Source organism: Hemicordylus capensis, chromosome 1 (genome assembly GCF_027244095.1).
Source record: "Hemicordylus capensis ecotype Gifberg chromosome 1, rHemCap1.1.pri, whole genome shotgun sequence".
Lineage (NCBI taxonomy): Eukaryota > Metazoa > Chordata > Lepidosauria > Squamata > Cordylidae > Hemicordylus > Hemicordylus capensis.
The window spans coordinates 24,440,203-24,462,618 of record NC_069657.1 but is presented as its reverse complement, the minus strand read 5'-3'; the positions used below and the strand labels follow the sequence as shown (position 1 = coordinate 24,462,618).

At 45.7% G+C, this 22,416-nt stretch overlaps 1 long non-coding RNA gene across 1 annotated transcript in view; it reads right to left on the bottom strand.

Moving 5' to 3' along the window:
* Positions 1 to 6,772: 6,772 nt before the first annotated feature.
* LOC128340226 (uncharacterized) overlaps positions 6,773 to 22,416 on the bottom strand; it is a 34,931-nt gene continuing 19,287 nt past the window's right edge. The window contains exons 2-3 of the long non-coding RNA XR_008313532.1: positions 8,678 to 8,754; positions 6,773 to 7,398 (exon numbers count right to left, since the gene is read on the bottom strand). This is a non-coding gene — a long non-coding RNA (uncharacterized LOC128340226). The remainder of the gene's footprint in view (positions 7,399 to 8,677; positions 8,755 to 22,416) is intronic.

The following is a 22,416-nucleotide window of genomic DNA, read 5'->3' as shown; positions in this document are numbered from 1 at the left end:
CTCGCGCGCTCATGCACATCAGATGGGCTTGCACGCAACTGTGATGTGTGCACACGCGCCTCACATGTGCACACACGCCCAGTACTTCCAGCCACTTCTGGCTGAAGAAGAAGAAGGGGCGGCAGGAAGGTACACTGCCACCCCGAGGGATGTTACAAAACTCCAGTGCCGGCGGGGAGAAAGCAGGGGGAGGGGTAAGGTCCCCCGCCCTTAAAGTCCTACCCCTCACCCCCACTGAACGTTTGAATTGGCCAGTGTTTGAACCTGTTCGGAGGCCCGTAAAAGGTTCATGCACATCCCTACTATGGGCTGGAGAAAGCCTTGGTCAGCCAGATGGATGATCTCCCATCAGGAATTGATGGAGAGAATATGAGTCTGGTGGTCCTTTTGGACCTCTTGGCGGCTTTTGCTTCTATTGACAATAGTATCCTTCTGGGGTGTCTGAGGGGGTTGGGGGTGGGAGGTGCTGCTTTGCAGTGGTTCTGTTCCTACCTCTCAGGCAGATTCCAGATGGTGTCTCTTGAAGACTGTTGCTCTTCAAAATGCTGTCCCTCAGGGCTCCATCTTGTCTCCAATGACTGTATCATTTATTTTGTTTTAACTGATGTTTTAATTTTGTTATTTATTTTAACTGTTTTAACTTTTTCTGTTTGTTTGTTTGCTATGTTGTAAACTGCCCAGAGACGTAAGTTTTGGGCAGTATAAAAATATGTTATATAAATAAATATGTTGTTGAACATCTATATGAAACTGCTGGGAGAGATCATCAGGAGATTTGGTGCAGTGGGGTGTTATCAGTATGCTGATGACACCCAGATCTATTTCTCCATTTCAATATCATCAGGGGAAGGCAAAACCTCCTGCCTGGAGGCGGTGATGGGCTGGATGAGAGATAACAAATTGAGACTGAATCAAGATAAGACGGAGGTACTTATTGTGTGGGGTCAGAACTCAGGAGACGATTTTAATCTGCTATTTCTGGATGGGTTCACACTTCCCCAGAAAGAACAGGTACGCAGTCTGGGAGTGCTTCTGGATCCAAACTTCTCCCTTGTATCCCAGGTGGAGGTGGTGGTCAGAGGAACTTTCTATCCACTTCACCTGATATGCCAGCTGCATCTGTTTCCTGAGATAAATGGCCTCAGCATGGTGGTACATCTGCTGGTCACCTCCAGACTTGACTACTGCAATGCACTCTATGTGGGGCTGCCTTTGTACACAGTCTAGAAACTGCAGTTGGTCCAGAATGCGGCAGCCAGGTTGGTCTCAGGGTCATCTCAGAGAGGCCATATTACTCTTGTACTGAAAGAGCTACATTGGCTGCTGATAAATTTCTGGGCAAAATATAAGGTTCTGGTTGCAATCTATAAAACCCTAAACAGTTTAGGCCCAGGGTATTTAAGAGAATGTCTTCTTCACTATGAACCCCACTGCCCATTGAGATCATCTGGAGAGGTTTCTCTGCAGTTGCCACTGACTCATCTGTCGGCTACTCAGTGATGGGCCTTCTCTGTTGGTGCCCCGAGTCTTTGGAATACACTTCTGCTGAAATAAGAGCTTCCCCATCTCTGATGACTTTTTAAAAGGCAGTTAAGAGACATTTGTTTACCCTGGCTTTTAATTAGACTTACAGTTTTTAACGGTTTTTAACACTGTGTTAAATTTTAAATTATTTTAATGTTTTAACATTTTAATTTTGTTTTAGCTTGTGTGTTGTTGTTTTTTAAACTGCCCGGAGACATAAGTTTTGGGTAGTGTATAAATACATTAAATGAATGAATGAATGAATATTTGTAGTTACACTGGCTGACATACTGTGCAAGGCTCCCTTAGCCTAGGAACTGCACATTTGCACAGTTAAACAAGAGTGCTCTTGCACAAGACCATGAAATTAGGGATGTGCGAAACATTTTGGATACAAAACGTTTTGTAACCAAAACAGCTCATTTTGGGTGTTTTGTGGACAAAACAAAACACTCATTTTCCAAATCCAAAAGTTTTCTATACAAAACAAAACGTCTCTGTTTTGGCTTCAAAACATTTTGTTGTTTTGGACCTCCATTTTATGGCAATCTCTGAGTCAGTCTCCATTTTGTGTTTGACATCTCTTTGAATTTCCTGCACTTCCAGCCTTCCGATTGGTGACCTAAAGCATGGGCTGACCTTCTGATGATTCCCTCCTTGTTCCCCCATGGCTCTTTTGCCTCTTGCCACTCTTTACTGACCCTACATTGGCCAGGGGAAGGGTCAAAGAAGGGGCAAGGGTGGGGGGAGTTCAAGGAGGGGTTTTCAATTCATTCAGCAAGTTAGTAGTCACCATACTGCCTTTCTGCCTCTTTGGGGGGAGAGAGAGAGAGAGAGAGAGAGAGAGAGAGAGAGAGAGAGAGAGAGAGAACAAGAACTAGTTTGCAGCATTGCATGCCTCAAGTTGCCATGATGCCATGCCATTGCCTATGCCTGCCTTGTTGCCAGCCTGAGCCCAGCCTGTCAGCCTGGGAATGGATTCAGAGGCAGAAGAGTGGATTGAGTGGTAGTGCCGCAATGGGTGCCTGCCAGGCTGCCACAACCCAGATTCCAAATGAATTGGGCAAAGGGCTGATTATTTGTGATTTGTTTATGTGTTTATGCATCTTTAAGATTTCCCCCCATAAGGAATAATGGAGGTTTCAGCAGCCCCATAACTCCTCTTGGGGGGCACTGGGGTTGCCCAGAGCGAGTGGTTGTGTAGTGCACATAGGGTGCCAACCACCCCGATACCCACAAGCCCGTGGGGTACTGGGTTTTGTTGTTTCTGAGGTGCTCTGAGTGTAGGTTCTCTGGTAGCATATGAGATTTTCAAAGACAAACCATGAATCCACTCTCATATGCTACCAGAGAATCTACACTCAAAACATCTCAGAAACAACAGAACCCAGTACCCCATGGGTTAGCAGCCTATGTTGGTGGTTGGCACCCTATGTGCTCTACACCACCACTCGCTTTGGGCCACCCCGGTGCCCCCCAAGTGCAGTTATAGGGCTGCTGAAACCTCCATCATTCCCTATGGGGAAGAACCTTAAAGATGCATAAACTCCATTAAATCTTTAAAAATCAACCCTCTGCCCAATTCCTTTGAAATAATTCTGGCAGCTTCCTTGCCCCGACTGGGCACTACCACCCACCCTACTCTGCTCTGGGCTACCCCTCCCCCCCCGACATGAAGCTATACTTTTGCTGAAACCTCCATTATTACCTATGGGAAAAATCTTAAACTTCAAAAATTCACCAAAAATCAGCCTTTTGCTCAATTCCTCTGAAATTTGGGTGGTAGCTTCCACCCATTGGGCACTACCACCCCCACCCACTAGTTGGATCAGATTCATATTTTTCAATTTTGAACAAAGAACAAAATTGGGGTGTTTCGGATTGGCTGGTTTCGAACAAAGAACAAAATGGGGGTGTTTTGGATTCAGGCCAAAACAACAACAACAACCAAAAAAACAGGGGGGGAAACCAAAATGCACAACCCTACGTGAAATAGTGCAAACCCAATTGTGCAATTGAGCGCCATTGACACTAAAGGCCCTGTATCATACAATGACATTCTTTGCGATTGTGCAGTTTGGGCAGAGCATCTGTTTTGCATGCAGAAGCTCCCAGGTTCACTCCATGGCATCTCCAAGATGGGCTGAGAATGGCTTCTGCCTGAAATCCTGGAGAGCTGCTGCTACTCAGTGTAGACAATGCTGAGCTAGATGGAGCAAATGATCTGACTCAGTATAAGGTAGTTTCCTGTGTTCCTATCTTTTTTGCCTTTGCAGCTCCACTCCATACTTCTCTCTAAACATCTTACCTTGAATCTCTGTCTCTAGTATGTTTCTCTTGGTGGCTACAGGAGCAGTATGCGCCATCTTCAATTCCCAGAACTGCCTCAGTACAACCCTGCATATGCATTCCTTTTCCATGTGCTTTTTAAAGGGATAATCAAGTTAGAGTTGCTACCATGAGGCGAGTCTCATAAGAGAGAGGCGAGACCGACCCTCAGAGGGTTTGCAGGGGGAGAGGGCTTAGCCTGCTCTCCCCGCAGACAATCCCCAGACAACCCAGGGCATCCGGATCGGCCACCCACACAACTGCTGGCTCTGTCACGAAGCAGGTGGGGGCTGCGAGGATCTGCAGCCATGTGGCCACCGGAAGTTCCAGGATGCCCCGTGTGAGCGCACGGGACATCCTGGAGAGACCCCCAAGGTTGGGAAGCTTGTTTCAATCTCCTCATGTGTTGCCGCGGCGCGGAGCTGCGCTGTGATAATACACAATCAAAAAGACGGGGTTAGCGGAGCACTCACTCTGCTAACTTCGGCTAAGGGGAGGGGGAATTATGGGGGTTTGCTGCCGGGAGCCGCTCGGCTCCTGTGGCAGCAGACAATCAGCAAAAAGTGGGCTCGGCTCCATTAGCCCATTTTTTGCTGATTGTGAGAATCTCCTCCATGTTTCTCCTGAAGCCAACTCTGAAATTAATCTGGAGGTCCTAGATGAAATAACATGTTATAATATAATACAATGATGGAACAAGATATAACAACATGATGGGATGTCTGAGACCGATACGAATGAGTGGACTTACTCATCCACTTAATGGATCCACTTAATGCATGAGCGGAGCAGGTTATGAATATATGAACTTAGATTAAAATTCTAGAGGAGCTGGGTTGTCAGACAACCCGAACAAGTTAAATTAAGTTGTAATGCCAGTAAAATAATCTGTATGGTGGAAAATGGTTTCTAGTGGCTGACATACTGCATGACATTCTGTCTGCCTAGCAATGAAATGTTTGTGCAGTTGAACAAGACACTATAATTTCACAAACACCATCGTGAAATAGGTCATTGTTCCCAATGGCCCTCTTTTGTGAAACTGTGTACAATCCTAGCATATTGTGTAATAGTACTCTCTCTTGCACAACTTTGCAAAAGCTCCATTGCAAGGCAGACAGAGCAGTATATCAGCCACCATATTTTGTAAAATCATGTTACACGGTGACTAATAAGCCATTAATTTGGTATGTATGTATGTATGTATAAATAAATAAATAAATAAAACAGAGGCAATACAAAATTTGGAGTTTCTTACTTAGAAATTTTGAGGGAAGCTAAAAGCATTCTTGATGGCTCGCAAAATTTCACGCTCTGTGTGTGAATGTGTGTGTCTAGATTGCCCCACACACTTCCATTCAAAACTTAAATTTGAAGCAAGTTTGGAGGTTCCTGCTTGGGCAAATCTTTTGATGAATTTTGAGAGAAACTAAAGTAGATTTGGGACAAATGTGCCTCAATATATTCTCAGAAAATTCCCTGGGGAGAATATGAGGTGGGGAATTCTGATAATTTTCTGCTGAGCTTTAAAATATTATTTGAATATTCATCAAATGATTCTCACATTATCATTTCCAGAACTGGTGTTTTCTGGAATAGGAAGAAAGGCCCAAACAGGCTTATTTTCAAGTTTCTTAGAAAAAAAGAAAAATAGAAAACTGTTAGAGGGGATCGTCCTAGACTAAACTGATCTTACATTAGAACCAATTAAGCCTTTGTAATTTATAAACCTTTCTTTGTATACTATCAAAGCATATCCTTCAAACAAGTTGCGATATCTGGTTGCTTTAATAATAACTCTTCACAGCACCAAAACAGAAGCTCCTAAGGACTTCATTTTGCTAAAAGCAGGCATTATAGGTGCTTGGAACAACTTGGAATTGCAAATTTAAGAAGTCCTGAGTCTAGGCCTCTAGACAGACAGTTCAGAATTTTGTTCTCAGCCACTTATGCAACCTTTTTTGTTTTTGTTTAAAAATTCTCTGTTGATTCCTACCCCTACCCTATTCCAGCATGCTCTTTAAGTATTCTGGAGCTCTGAGTTCTTTGTTAAAATTAGGGATGTGCCCAAACTGCGATTCAAACTCAGTTAGAGCACTTGTGAGTTGTGGCATGGGGGAGCTTTAAGAAAGAGGAGAGCATGACCTTACCTACTCTCCGCCACCCCATGAAGTTTCCACACACATATGGCACAATTGGCATGGTCTGTGCAACCCTCAGAGACATGTTTGTGGGGGACACAGGGCACTCCTGGGGGAAGGAAAGAGAGACAACAATTGCCCCCACCTTCCTCAATAGGCACTAAGGAGTGGAGGAAGAACTCCCTGGTGAGCGGCTGCATATGTACTCAAGATGCTGGCCACTCGGATTTTTGAGGAATCTCATGGCCACCCCCAGAGCTGAAGCAAAATTTGGCTCACATTTTAAAATTGCGGCACTGAAATCCGAGATCACAACTTGTTCTAGTTGGTTACAAGGATGAAGTTCGTACTAAATTAATTCACAGCAAATCATCTGTCAGATATTATCTCAGAGATTGGCTGTTATGCACATCAGTAAAGTGTTGATTGCCATATGTCAAATACTGTCATACTTTCTGCTACTTGTCAGGTACTATGCAGTAGTGTAGTGTCATGAGTGATAGTCCATGGTTAGATTGTTTTGGCAGCACCCATTCCTCCTCCTACTGCTGGCCTCCACAGCCCCCTGCCAGCCTCCCTCTCTCCCTTCCTCCCTGGGCACCAGCAGAGAACTAGTACACATAGGACCAGGGGTGGGGGAGCTGCCTGCCTACCCTCGGTACGGGCAAAAAGCCACTACCGAGTACTGGCAAAAGTACTTGGTACTGGCAAAGAGCCAGTGCATGGCTTAATGATGTCACACATGTCGGGCAGTGACATCATTAGCTCCATCTGTCAGCACCAATGAGGATGGAGAGAGAGAGAAGGGTAGGTAGGTGGGCTCCCGCAGCCCTGGCTCCATGCATGCCAGCATCCCTCGTCCATGCTTCACTTACCACTAATGAGGGAGGAAGAGAGGGAGGGATGGGTGTGGCTGTGGAGGCAAGTGCTGGGTGACACTGGCACTGACCCCATTGGGCAGTCCCCCTGGTCCCATCTGGTGGCTTGTGTTTACTGAACATGATTGCCCAATAGTAGTTCCTCCCCTGATTCTATCAAATGTTGTTTGTTGCCATTCTGCAGAAGGTGAGTGCTGATGCTGAATCGAGGTACTTGTTGAATGTTCACTGCCAACATTCTCCTATGGTTTTGAGGGGGAAATGTTTGGTATGTTTTAGCTCTAAATGATAACAGAGAAGAGAACTCCTTGTGAAATGACTGTGACGGTGGCTGCCCATCCCTTAGTTAATTACTTGCAGATGTCAGCAACCAATCAAAATGAAATAAAATTATTGGCTTCCTGGCACTGGTTTTCAAATTTTCAGCGAGGTTGGACATGCCTTGGAAGTGAAATATCTTCCTTTCCATCAAATCATCTCCCTGTCGATCCATGTTATAACTCACCACTCCTGCTTTCATCTGGACTCTGGAAATGAAAAAAACAACATAACACTATAAAGCTTTTATTGGAAGTACAAAGGAATGTAATAATTTCAATTCCTGCTGACACAAAGTCAAACTGATCTGTGAATCAAAGCACAGTTGCTGATCAAAAGCTTTTGATTTACTGTTGCTACAAAACAGACTTTGCCAAGCTGAGCATCTTTTGTGGTTACTCAGTTCATTGCAACTGGAAACCTGTGGCCAAAGATTTTTCAGGTTGGTTCAAATTAGTATGTAAGACACACACACACACACACACACACACACACACACACACACACACACACACACAACTCTTCCAGCCTCTTTGACTGCACCGTGCCTTTAGATTTCCAGGTCCTCCATCTTTAAAAGCACACCTTCCTACATTTCACAGATTAAAATAGGGAGAGACAATTGTGGTAGTGAGCATGAACTGTCCCCTTTGCTAAGCAGGGTTTACCTTGGCTTGCATTTGGATGGGTGGCTACATGTGAGCGCTGTCTGCTGTGAAATATTCCCTTCAGGTCAGGCCTGCACAACTTCATCCCTCCAGCTGTTTTTAAGGACCCATGATCCTCAGCCACGGTGGCCAATAATCAGGGATGATGGGAGCTTAGTCCAACAATTGCAGGAGGGCTGAAGTTCTGCAGCCCTGAAGTTCTGAAGATTCTGAAGTTCTGAAGCCCTGAGGTTCTAAAGATTCTGAAGCCCTGAAGTTCTGAAGATTCTGGAGCCCTGAAGATTCTGAAGATTCTGAAGTTCTCCACTCCTGAAGTTCTGCAGCCCTGCCTTAGGGGATAGAGCTGTAGCTCTATGATAGGGCATCTTCTTGCATGCAGAAAATCCCAGGTTCAAACCCTGGCATCTCCAGCTAGAGCTGGGAAGGAATCCTGTCTGAAACCTTGGAGAAAACACTGTCAGTGTAGACAAGACCAAGCTAGATGGACCAATGGTCTGACTCTGTATAAAGCAGCTTCCTAGGTGCTTGTAGCATCTCAACTTTCATAGCAAAGGTTACTGCTTAAGGCTTGCCCTTACTATTACACATTGCTGAGGGCTTTATTCTGCCTGCGATATTCATGTACTCTTTAATAGCCTGTCCCTCCACTGATTTAAAAGTCAAGGGTGTTTCCCTTTGGGTTGGGGAAAAAAACCAACCCTAGAAAAAAGCATAATATGTTGCTGCAGTTCAAAACCTGTTTCAGCAGCTGCAATGTATGGAATGGTATTCTGTGCACTGCATGTTGCCTTAGTGTTCATGCGCTTGCTTTTATACTCACGTCTGCTATAGACAAGGTACATCCATTCTCTATTCATTGCATTAACTTCTAGAAATCCTGGGGGTGGGGAGTGAAACCTGGAAGTACAACAATTCAAGCAACTCATTTTGATGAAAACTGAATAAGGTGTCCTCACAAGGAAAGTGATATGTCCAGAACAGGTGCCAGAAAATCAGGACTGCTCATGTAGGAACATTTGGAGTGTATGTAAAGGTTGCATTGGAAGGAGAATTTCACTAACTGAATTTTCTCATCACAGTAGTCATCATGTTCTGGTCCATACATGCAATCAGTATATGGCCTGGAGTATAGCCTCTGAGCACACTCAATAACCTGTGGGCCCTGCCCAACTTGTGTGTTGGGTATAATTATACTGGCACAGTAGTGCCAGTGTAGTTAAGATGAGGAGTTGTTTCAACATTCCACCATTATTAGCCCTGAACATTCTATTGGTCATAAAATCAAAACAATTTGTCATGTTTGCCGGACCATTTGCTGATAACGTCTAAGTGCCAAGAGACACCACCCCTGACCCCTCCAGATTTGGTGCAGCTCTGTTGACATGTGGCTTAGATACAGCAGTTTAAGAAGGACCTCTTATGAAATGGGCTTTTAAGTTTTGGTGCTCTATTATATATCCAACGTATATATACAAATTTCCTGATTATGTGTACAGACTTTTCTTATGTTTTAGCTAACGTACGGAGGATAGGGCTCATTTCATTTAATGTGTGGACTGGGGCATGAGAAGAGCTAGTATTGTGATAACAGGAGAAGCAACACACACACACACACACACACACACACACACACACACACACACACGTAGATGTGGGTGTGTATGTTATGAACTGTCTTCTGTTCATCCATCCATCCAACCACACCAAAATTCTGCAATTCATCTTTCCAGATATTTATGCATATTACTATTATCTTATGTTAAATGCATAAAATATTTAAAGCAATGTAAACTCTGTGATGTGCTGCAGCATATTAAATACATCCAAAGTGGAGCATGGTTTATTTCCCCAATATGCTATAAAAGGCAACCCATTATCTACAAATCTGTCTGTTAGCAATGCCAACGGGTTGCTGGATTTTCAGTGGCTCGTGATGACTAGTAGATTAAATACAGTTTGTTCCTGAGTGGAACATCCGAAAAGCCCCTCTTGCAAGAAAAAACAGTTTAGCCTTTATTTACACTGGGAGGAAACTAACTTATATTGACAGTGTCAGAGCTGCACAAAATAATTACTGATTTTCAGTAGTGATCCACCCACCGTGTTCACCAGGCAAGAGCCTTCTTGTTTCTTTGGATATTCAGCCTGGAATTCTGTTAAATTGGTTCATGCTGGCTTTTTACTGGTTTCATTGGTTTTACTGCTTGTTTTGTTGCTTTTAGCTTACTTATGTGTGTGTCCTTCAATTTGTGTTATTGCTTTAGATCTTATTTTAATGTTGTTTTTTAAATTGTAAACCACAAGGGCATTTTTCAATTGTAATAATACCTTGAAAACCACAAAGGCTGGTCTTTAAAAAAGACACAAGGGCCAGTCTTTAAAAACCACAAGGTAAACCACAAGGGCCAGTCTTTTTTAAAAAGGCAAGTTCTTTAAAACCTTGTAAACCACAAGGGCATTGTTAGTTGGGTGGTATCCAAATTGAATGCATGAATGAATGAATGAACGAATGATGTCCTTCACCAAAATGTTGCCATTCATTCATTCCCATTGGAGAAAATCAAGGGGGCTATTCCCACGATCAGGCGAAATCAGGCTAGGGGAGCCTAGCCCGATTTCACCTGATTGTGGGAGCCACCGGGCTCGCAGGTGAGCCCGGTGGCTTCCAGATGGTTAACCCGCCAAACTACCCCTCCCCTTAAACTGGGTTTGCGGAGCGAGTGCTCCTCAAACCCGGTTTTTCTAATCGTGAGTTGCCACGGCATGGCTCTGTGCCGCAGCAACTCATGAGTAAACCCCAACCGGGAGGCTTAAAGGCATCCTCCTGGCTTGGGGGTCTCTCCAGTATGCCCTGCGTGCTCGCATAGGGCATACTGGAACTTCCGCGGGGCACAGCCCCTGATCCTTCCAGCCCCCTCTGGCTCCATAACGGAGCTGGCAGTCGTGTGGGTGGCCAATCTGGCCACCCAGGGCTACCACCCTGCTCGTCTGTGGGGAGAACAGGCTTAGCCCGCTCTCCCCACAAACCCCCTAGAGGCTCTTCTCACGGATCGTGAGAAGAGCCTCAAGGTGTTGCATTTAGAGACAGTGGGTGGCTTCATAGGCAACACAGCACCTGAGGTTGCCATGAGTCACTAGAGGCCTATGAACACATATGCAGTTGATTTTCATCATGGGAAGGCTATGCCAACATTGGAAATGTCACGCAAACCCACCAGTGTCAGTATAGCCTGACCTTCTTGGGGTCTGGAAGTCAACATCTGCCCCACACTTCGACTCTTAGGTACAGATGTTGCTTTCCATAACACAAATAGGGCAGTATATGCAGGGGCGTAACAAGGGAAAATGCCACCTAGCACAAGCACTGAAATTGCCCCCTCCTCCGCTCTCCCCCCGTCCAAACATCTAGCATGCATCTTATTTTAGTATTATTATTTTTTTAATCAGATTTGTTTTTATACTTTTTAGCTCAATATTTTAATGTGTCTTTTTTATAATTGTGTTTTTAAATTTTATTGTGAGCCACCTTGAGATTTTCTTAATGAAAGGCAGGGTATAAATTTAACAATAAATAAATAAAATAAATCTTTCAGAAAATTTGTCTTTTACCATAATATCAGCTTAAAAATACAAAATACAAAATTACAAAAATACAAAGCTGCTATTTGGTAAACAAAAGCTAAGGGCATCAGAATCAAGGATGCACTTAACATAATGTTTAGTTACTTGGGGACCTCAAGAAGCACAGATGAAGTGCAACAATTCTGGTAATGAAAGAAATCACTTGGACTACAAGCTGTATTGTTTCTCAGCAGGGAAGAAAATCATGTACAGAGAAAAGAAGTCCATTGTGCCTTGCTGTGTCTCGTTTTAAAGTTCATGCTGAGCTAGTTAGATTCACGGGCCTGCTGAATATGCATTTATACAGTAGGGCAACAACAACTTCCCTTCGTGTATGTAACCTGCTCTTCCTGGCCCAACAACCCGCTCCTTATCCAAACCTCTAACTCTGTGGCCACTCGAGGCTTATAGACCAATGGTCTGACTCAGTATATGGCAGCTTCCTATGTTCCTAACTATAATGTAGTCAGGAATCAGTAAGTATATTTTTAGGTGAAATACCAAACACCTATACACAAGATCACCTGATGATGTTGGAGTACAACTCTCATCATCCCCAACCAGTGGCATTTGACCATTGCTGGGGATGATGGGAGTTGTAGTCCAACATCATCTGGGGACTCAGGTTTGTTACATATAATATAGATGGAATCCATATGAAACACCAGTTATTAGGTGCAGTTATTAGGAGAAACACTGTTTCAATAAACTTTCAAGACTGAACAAAATATCTTTTTAAAAATTTTCTTCACTATTGCGCTGCCTTGCGCTTAGGATTCTTATCCTTTCTTCGCTTTTCGTATACCTTTTAAGAACTGCATGGCAGGTAGAAACTAATTGGTGGAACCTTTCCAGCATGGGTATGCAGTGATAGAGAAATCCAACTTGAACTACCTATTGGGAAGTCACAGGAGGAGCCCATCCCAAGGCAAAACAGTATGAAAAGAACTCCAACTGCTTTCAAGATGTGTGGACTGGGGACGAGAAATCCAACCTAAAACCCCAAGGAGGACTGAGCCGTGATTTTTTATTTCCCCCCTGGCAGGTATTTATTAATCCTAAATGATTTATTCTGAAGGAAGTGAGTGGACTGAACACAACTAAATACACACATGTTTTAAGAAGAACTCACTTCCCAGGAAACAGCCTCTCCCTCTCAGCTGAACTCCCAAGATAACAAGGCTTCATGTCATCAGGAGACCAAAAGTGGTCACTCCCCATTCTTAGCCACATGCCCCTCCCTTTTTGAATGCTCAAGGAATCATCATCCCATCCCTTAGCCATAGAAACGAATGCATTGGTTGGAACAACTCTGCCTGGAGAAGAAAAAAAACCCCTTCTCCACTCCACCCCCCACACCTCTTTGGCATTCTCCTTTTAATTTTATTCCCTCCAGATTAGGGTTGTGAGTTTTGTATTGTTTCTGTTTCGATTTGTACCAAATCCAAATCAACCCCATTTTGTATTTTGTCTGAAATTAAGCCTTCTGAATCACCCCAGTTTTGTTTTGTATTTGAATTAATCTGAATCTGTATACGAATTAATTAAGATTAAAAAATGGGTCATGTGGTCAAAAGAGTGGGTGGGTGTTATAGTATTGAGTGTGGATTCTATGATAGCATATTAGAGTGGATTCATGGTGTCTCATTGAAAATCTCATTTGCTATCATAGAATCCACACTCAATACCTCAGAAACAAGAGAACCGTGTACCCCATGGGTTAGAAACCCATGGGGGTGGTTGGCACCCTATGTGCACTACACCACCACTCGCTCTGGGCCACGGCAGCACCCCCCAAGTGCACTTATGGGGCTGCTGAAAGCTCCATTATAACTTATTATGAGGAAAAACCTTAAAGACGTGTAAACTTCAACAATTAACCAAAAATCAGCCCTCTGCCCAAATCCTTTGAAAAAATTCAGGTAGCTTCCCTGCTCCTAACCGGCACTACCACCAACCCCACACCGCTCTAGGCCACCCCTTTCCCCCCGACATGAAGCGATACACCCTTCATTATATCTAATGGGGGAAAACCTTAAAGACACGTAAACTTCAACAATTAACCAAAAATCACCCTTTTGCCCAATTCCTTTCAAATAATTCAGGTAGCTTCCTAGGAACTACCACCCACCACACTCCACTCTACGACACCCCTTTCCCCCCAACGTGAAGCTATACATTTGCTGACACCTCCATGCTTCTTTATGGAGAAAAACCTTAAAGACGCGTAAACTTCAAAAATCACTTAAAAACCACCCCTTTGCCCAATTCCTTTCAAATAATTCAGGTAGCTTCCTTGCCCACCCTAGGAACTACCAGCCACCACACTGCACTCTACGACACCCCTTTCCCTCCGACGTGAAGCTATACATTTGCTGCAATCCTCATTATTCTCTATGAGGAATTCAAAAATACTTTAACAATTCACCAATAATTAGAGGAGTGTCCAATTGCCTTGGGATTTTTTGGGTGGTAGGAAACCATGTCTGTCTACCACCCACCCCACTTTTGTGCCCCTAGGTGCTCCACAATAGGGGATATGGACTGGTTTGGGTCCCATTATAGTCTATGAGAAAAATAATTAAAAATATTTCAAATATTCATAAAAAATCATAGGGGTGTCTGATTGCTTCAGGGTTTGCATGGTTGTTGGCATCCATGGGTGCTACACAATAAGTAATAATGGCCTGGTTTGAGTCCCATTATATCCTATGAGAAAATTTTTTTTTTAAAAAAAAAAATTCATAAAATATCGTACGAGTGTCCGATTGCTTTGGGGTTTGGGTGACAGGTACCCCTGGGTGCCAGCTACCATCCTACCTATTTTCAGGTGTCCAAACCAGTCTAAGCCAGTCCGAACCAGTTCGAAACGAACCAGCCCCGGTTCAGTTCGAATCCAAACCGAACCAGGGGTGGTTCGGTTCAGATCCGAACCACCGAACCGGAACCAGTTCGGATCCAAACCGGTTTGGATCCAAACTGGTTCACACATCCCTACACTTGTTTTCTAATCCGTTCTAATTCATTCAAGAGCAGTTTACTTTCTTTTTGTTGGGACTGGGGTGGAAGTAAGAATCAAGAGAATGCTGGGCAGGCAGTGGTGGCTCGAGGGCAGAAACAGAAATGGTCAGGAATGAACAATGAAAATGGCAGCACTGCACAGCACACGAAGAGCATGCACACCCAACAGTTGCTGCCATCGTTCTCTCTCTCCTCTGCCTCAACCCACGTGGTCAGGTCATGGGCATGGGCGCTGGCCCTCTGCTCCCACCCAGACTCGGAGTTCTCGCGAGTGTGCTGCTGCTGTGCCTGTGTGAGTATGGGGGGGGGGTGCTGGTGCCCGGAGCCAGAGAGGAGATGCCAGTCGCGAGCAGCAGTGATGAGAAGCGGGCCACCTGGCGGTGCCCGAGGGGAAAAATTATTATTTTTTAAAAAAATTGGGGTGGTGGGGCCATGGCTGCCCCCCCCGGCTACACCTGTGAGTATATGTTGACACTGGCACATTCACATGACATGCCCAATATTGGCATTTCCTTCCCATGACCGGATGCCAGGTACACAGACATTCCCAGGACTCCAGTGGCTTGCAGCATCCTCAAATTCTGTTATCTGTGAAGCTGCCTTATGTTGCACTGTGGGCAAACTGTGACTTCCACTCCTCCTCAGCCTCATGGATGGTGTGTCTTGGTGTGGTCAGTGCCTGGATGGACGATCCTTTGGGGAAGGGGCCACAGAGCACCTGCTTTGCATGCAGAAGGTCCCAGATTCAGTACCTGGCATCTCCAGGTAGGGCTGGGAGAGACTCCTGCCTGAAACCTTGGAAAGCCACTGCCAGTCAGTGTAGACAATACTGAGCTAGATTGACCAATGGTCTGACTCTGTATAATGCAAATTCCTATGTTCCTGTGTGAGCACTCTCTGATTCTCAGTTGCCCCCAGAATGGTTCAGATTCTGCAGGGATATACTGCATCTCTCAGGAAGAGAAGCCCTGCTTTCATTCACACACTGCCTGTCATAATGATAGAAATTTCATTAGTAACTGAGAAGAAGTAGAGTGTGGCTATAATTGGATTATCCATGAAAAATGAGGTAGGTTTGGGTCAAATAGACAAAGCTTCTCCTCAGGTCTGCTTCCTTGCTTGCAGGGGGCTCTTTTAAATAAACTGATAGCATCAAATACAACGCCTTCTAGTCTCAACTGGTGGGGGACACATTAAATTTCTGGAATTCAAAGTTGAGATTCTAAAAACCTCACAAAAAGCACTCCTGGATTCCTTGTTTTTTTGTTTTTTTTTTAAAGACTTTGAATTTGTATCAGCGACCATATTCAAGGCAATCGTCAACTGTCTTGTGTAGTAACCATCCTGGTAACTAAGTAGCTAAATATAAAGAGCAGAAACAAACCTTTAGCAGTTTCCAACTGGGGGGGAAATGATTGCCAGAAGCACCAGTTTTAAAGCCGTGATTTTCCAGGCCCCCTGTGGGACTTGAGTTACGAGACTCCCATTGATTCTAATGGGAATCGTGTTGCTAAAAACACCGCTCAAGATTTGTGAAAATGTCTCCTTGAGTGGAAAATTAGATAATTTTGAACATTTTGCAGCCCACACAATCCTGTGTCTGTATATTCAGCTTCCAATTCAGCACGAGAGCTTGGAGAGAGGAAGGAAATATGTTCCTAGAACAGTCAGGGTACGGGGGCAGATCTTCAGTGCCCTGAGATCAACATTGAATCAGATTTCATAATCCAGAACAAAGACCAAGTTGAGCAATCAGATTTCAAAGGGGCAGAGATTGAGAGGGAGAGGGAGAGAGAGGGGCAGGAAGAGTGATTGGTAACCAATAAGTCACAGTAACCAATAGACCCAGTACTAATGCTGTGGCTACTGTAGGTGCATTCTATACTAGTGATTTCAAAATTCCGGGTATCATGACTGCACAACAATTTACCCTCCACCAAAAAGCTACCTCAGATACATCTGGCCATGACAGGCATGTGCATGTAGGAAACAAAAAGTTTAAAGTAATTTCTTTTTTAAAAAAAGAAAGAAAGAAACTTTCCCAAAGGGTATCTTTCTTCATGCTGGGGCCAAGGGATATACTAGAGATGTACATATCAGGTGGCATGAAAAATACCACCATTTATTTTAAAATAAATGTTAGACCACCAGGCACATTTAAGACCAACCATTCAGTCATTTTATCTAGGGGTGGCTAGCCTGAGGTTCTTCAGCAGTCACTGAATTACAACTCCCATCATGCCCAGCTGCAGTTTATTGCAGCTGCATATGATAGGAGTTGTATTCCAACTGGTGAACAAAAAGAGCCCCCCTAAAAACAGATATATATCCTATATCTTGATATTAATTTAATTCAGAGTATACATGAATTAGCAATCAGGATCCAAAATATTCTCACTTTGTACAAGATAGATTACTGTATGGTCATAAAAGTAACCTGAATAAAACCAGTATTAATCCAAACAAAATATATATTAAAAAGACAATTAACAAAATAAAGTCTTCAGGGTAAAGATAAAAGCCACCCCAAGTAAACAGAAAGATCTACAAATATATATATTGAAAAGTTCCAAAGGGAATGCTCCAGCAGGAGTCTTAAACCTCAAAGGAGTAAAACTTTTGTATCTAAGGTACGAGATAAACTGTTCAACAGGTAGCTTGTACTCCTGCAGTACAGCACAGCACAGCACAAGGAGGTACTTCAGCAGTCTGATGTCCTGAGCCAGACACATTTCGACTGATGCACAGTCTTCATCAGTGGCATAAGCTGTGATGAATCATGCTCCTTGTATTCCCATGTGGTTTAAAAATTCAACAGGTAATCTACTTCAAAACAGCTCTGTTGCTGAGAATATCCTCTCTTAGTGAAGATACTGGTTTTATTCAGGTTACTTTGATTACCATATGGTACTTATCTTTTAAAGTTAATGTTTTTAATGTTTCAATGATTTTAATTGTTTTATTGATCTAGTTTTGATTTTAACTATTAATTGATTTTAATTGTTTTCATTTGTTGTAAACTGCCCTGAGCCATTTTTGGATGGGCGGTATATAAATCAGTTAAACAAACAAACAAACAAACAAACAAATACTATTACTATGACAACAAAGAATATTTATAGACCGCTCTTCAATCAAAGTTCTCAAAGCGGTTTACCATCGAAGCCCTGAAAGGCTGTTCCTTGACCCCCACCCCACCCAACTGGCCCTACAGCCAAACACTGATCCCTGAATTTACCTACCCAACACCCGCACTCTCCTGCAAAGTGACCAATCAATTCCTGATGCCTACCTGCCACCCAGTGCCCATAGGTAATGATGGCTACCAATGGCCCAGCTCCTAAGCCTCAGTGAGAAGTAGGCGAAAAAAGGCCAAGCCCCAGCCAATCTGGCACTACCCAAAAAATTCCTACTTGGCCCCCGTAGACGACTGGCTATCCCTCACTGAGTGATGGAGGGTGGGTGGTGCCCAGCAGCAGAGAGACTGCTCATGAGATGGCTGCCGGGCTAAGATGTTCCCCCCAGCCCCCTCTCCTGATTGGCCAGGCCCTGGTCACGTGGAGGGGGCCAAGATGGGGCTGCTATGCCTGCTTCTTCTGGCTGGGTGCACAACCCCGCCCCCCACCCCACCGCTCGGGCACGGAGGCGGGAAGCGGCATTGCACCCCCAGGCCTGCAATGAAGACAGGACATGCTTAGTTGGAGGGCCACTTTTATTATTGTACAGAAGTAATGACACTTGCAACGGGGTCCCAATTAACTAGAGTGCGGGTACTCCTCAAACGTGGTGGCCCTTCCTAGTGAAGGGCACCCCACACCAGGGCGAAGGGCCGGGTCCTGATTTGGTCAGGCTCCAAGTCCTGGCCTCCTCTCACCGCGGGGCTCCACCCCACCGAGGGTGGTGGTGGTCTGACACTCCCCCAACCCAAGCTGTCAAAGCTCTGAGCCGGTGAGTCACGCCCACCCCCCGAGCAGGGGCCATTCCCAACCTTATGAGCCGTCAAAGTTCTGAAAGGCTGTTCCTTGACCCTCCCTCATCCAACTGGTCCTCCAGCCAAACACCGATCCCTGAATCTACCTACCCAACACCCGCACTCTCCTGCAACAGAAGTGGGGCAAACTTCTGTTTAGCCCCGCTTTCCCCACCCCGCTAGTATCTCTTGGAGACCCCGTTGCCAGTCCTGGAGGAACACCTCGTTCCCCTGGTCAGAGAGATGCACTCCGTCCCCTCTATACAGGGTCGCATCCTGCACTCGTATGTCAGGATGCTGTATTAGTGTCCCCCCTAAGGTGGTGATCGCTCTTCCAACCGCCTTATTTACTTTTTTACATGCCCTATTGAAGCACAGGGGGCCCCCTTGGCCCCTCCAGCATGTCCTTGGGAGCAGGTTAGACCAGACCAACTGCATCTCAGGCCATCGGGCCGCCAGGCCCTGAAAATCCTTGATTGCCTGCAGGCTCAGGGCCCTGCCTTGCAACAAGCCTGGTGGTGGCTCCCTTGCCCTTCTGGTCAGTCTTAGCCCGCCTCAGGCACAACACCACCTTGTCCCTCTCCACCCAGGCATCCCCGCACTGCAGGGCCCACACTGACATATCAGAACTGGAGGAGGAGACCAGCTCACTGATTCGCAGTGCACCAAAGAAGGCCACAAGGCAGGAAGCCCTAAGCAACCGTACCTCAAAGTTAGAAAAACAAATAGCGTTAAAAAGTGGGAGCACCTGCTGCAGGGTTGTTGGCACCAGCGGGACCCTCGTATCAGGTCGAGGTGGGTGTTCTCGCACCCATCCCTCGAGCTTTCTGCGCACCTGGAAGTCAACCGTGGAGTCTGCAAACCCCTTCATTTTTGCCTGGAAAGCAAGTGCTGCCAACCTACCCCCAATGGACCTCGTGGCCAAGCCCATCCCATGTAAATGTGTGCTATAGCACATTATGTGCTCAACTGGGATGGGCCATAGGTCCTCCAGCCCTGTGTCAACCCTAAATGCATGGAACTCACGGACAGCTGACGCATAGCGCACTCTTATGCTAGGTGCTAGGGATAGGCGAATGGCCTCTGCCTCTAGAATCCAAGGTTCCATAGGTGGGGTGGAAAAACTTCGGGAAGCTCCCTGGCTGCTGGGGCAAGAGTTTGAAAGCACTCCTCCTGCATCCGAGAGAGCGCATCCGCAATGCTGTTATCCAGCCCCAGCACGTGCCGTGCGGTGAAAAGAATGTTGTGGTGCAGGCATTGCAGCATGAAGCAGCAAACCGAGCGCATCACCCGAGGACTCCTGGAAGCCCCGAGTTGATCACCTGCACTGTGGCCATGTTATCACACCAGAACTGGACAGTCCTGTCTTCAAAATCCCTAGCCCAGATGTGCACCGTGACCACTATCGGGAAGAACTCAAGGAATGTCATATCTCGTGCCACTCCCCTTTCTTCTCAGTCTGGGGGCCACCTGGATGCGCACCACTGCCCCCTGAAGAAAAGCCCAAAACCGTGCCCCCGCCCCCCCGCTGCATCGGACTGGAATTGGAGCTCTGCTTCTAGCAGGAATTTGGACCGCCACAGGGAAATGCCATTGAAGCCCCTCAGGAACTCCACCCACATCCTGGCATCCTCCCAAAGCTCATCTGTCACACACACCCGGTGATGTGGGGCCCTAAGCCCCTTAGTGGCATCACAGAGCCTCCGAAGGAAGGCGCAGCCGGGTGCAATCACCCTGCACGCGAAGTTCAAGTGTCCCACTATAACCTGTAAGTCCCTCAAGGTGATCTTCCTGGCGTTGAGCAGCTGCCCCAGGCGCTGCTCGAGAGCAAGGACCTTATCTGGTGGCAAGTGGCAGCACTGAGCCACTGTATCTATTTCAATTCTGAGGAAGGCCAGTTGGGTGGTTGGACCCTCCATTTTTTTCAGCGCCAATGGTACGCCCAGTTCCTTTGCCAGCTCATGAAATGTGTCCATTAGATACTTACAGGTCGATAAAGACCCTGGGCAACAAAAAAGAAAGTCATCCACCGAGGCGAGCCCTGCCCTCTCCTGGACTGCCCATTCCAGAAAGGAACTGAAACACTCAAAGGTAGAACAAGAGATGGAACAGCCCATGGGCAGGGCCCTATCTATATAGTAGCTGCCCTCAAAAGCAAAACCCAGGAGGTCGAAGTTGTCTGGATGGACTGGAAGGAGCCTGAAGGCTGACTTGATATCGCAATTCCCCATCAACGCGCTCCTCCCCTGCTCTCGAACCATCTCCACTGCCGCTTCAAAAGTTGTGTACTTAACAGAACACAGCTGGTGAGGTACAGTATGGCATCATTAACCGATCTGCCAGCAGGGAAGGAAAGGTGATAGATCAAACGGTATTCCCCTTTTGCCTTCTTAGGCACCACCCCCAGAGGGGAAACTCTAAAGCAGCAGAGAGACTGCTCATGAGATGGCTACCGGGCGAAGATGTTCCCCCCGGCCCCCTCTCCTGATTGGCCAGGCCCTGGTCATGTGGAGGGGGCCAAGAAGGTGCTGCTGTGCCTGCTTCTTCCGGCCGGGTGCACAACCCCGCCCCCCACTCCACCACTCAGGCACGGAGGCGGGAAGCGGCATTCTATTGGAAGCAGCTATTGAGAAGACAAGGCTCAGACTAGGGAAGGCAGCAAACCTTTGTTCTCTTTCGTAAAGAAGCAAGCAAGCAAGCAAGCAAATAAATAAATAAATCAACAAGAAAACAAAGGGAAAAGACAAAGGTATGTTTGTTAGGGATAGTCATTTCTAGGGTTTACTTTTTGGCAGCTAGAGGTTTGTTTGTGACAGGGCAGTTTCAGTTTCAGTACTGCCTAGAGAGACAGTGGATAGTGATTAGTGGTTGGTGAGTCACACAGCTTGTAGGAGGGGCCATATTCCTTAAGTGGCTCAGTTTGAAAGCAGTTTAAGAGAAGACAAGGCTCAGACCAGAGGAGCTTTGCTCCCTTGAACTTTGCTCCCTTGAACTTAAACTTGTCTGAAGTTTAGTGGGGAAGTGTGCAAAGAGGTACATGAGAAGTCCCCCTTTACAACAAAGGAGACACTCAGCATGAGGAGAAAGTGAGTACTACCCCACTTTTGTAATTTTCTTGGAGGAGAGTGCTTAAAACCTTTAATTAGCATGGGGATAATTAGGAGGGGTTAAATTTAAATTTTTAAAAAATTCGTGAAACCTCCCCCGTCATCGGACTGAACTGGCCCAGTACGTTTCCATGCACACCCCTAGAAAACATCACACAGAATCTAGATAGGCTGTCAGGCAGTACTGGGGAGGAGTCAGCTGTTGTGAGGCACATTGGCATCAACGATGTTGGCAAATGCAGTCAGGAGGTCATGGAAGCAAAATTTAGGCTACTAGGTAGCATACTGAAATCCAGGGCCGCTAGGGTAGTGTTCTCAGAAGTGCTACCTGTTCCACAGGGCCAGCAAGACAGGAGTTGCTGAGGGGTTTCAATGCATGGATGCTGGGAGGAGCAGTTTAGATTTGTTAGGCACTGGGATACCTTTTGGGGCAAGCAAAATCTGTACAAAACGTGAATCAAGATTGAACCAGACAAAGGGAGCTTGCAATCAAAAAGCTCACAGAGCAGTTTTTAAAATGATGCCTGGGTGTGTGTGGGGGGGGGGGGGGAGCACGCTGCAGACAGGAACTGGGTGGTACCTGGTTCAGCAAGCAAAATCTCCTAAGGTGTGAAGGTACAAACATTTCAGATAAACCAGAAGGGCACAGGGTAAAACCAGGAGTAAAGCAGGAAAAAATACCCATGGAAGCTGGTCAAAGAGGTCAAATGACAGTAAGGGAGGTAGCACACGCCAACACCAGGTAAAAGACTAGACATATAGGTTTTTATATACCAATGCCAGAACCCTCCAAGCCAAGATGGGTGAGCTGGAGTGCTGGAGTGCTTGGTTGCTAATGAA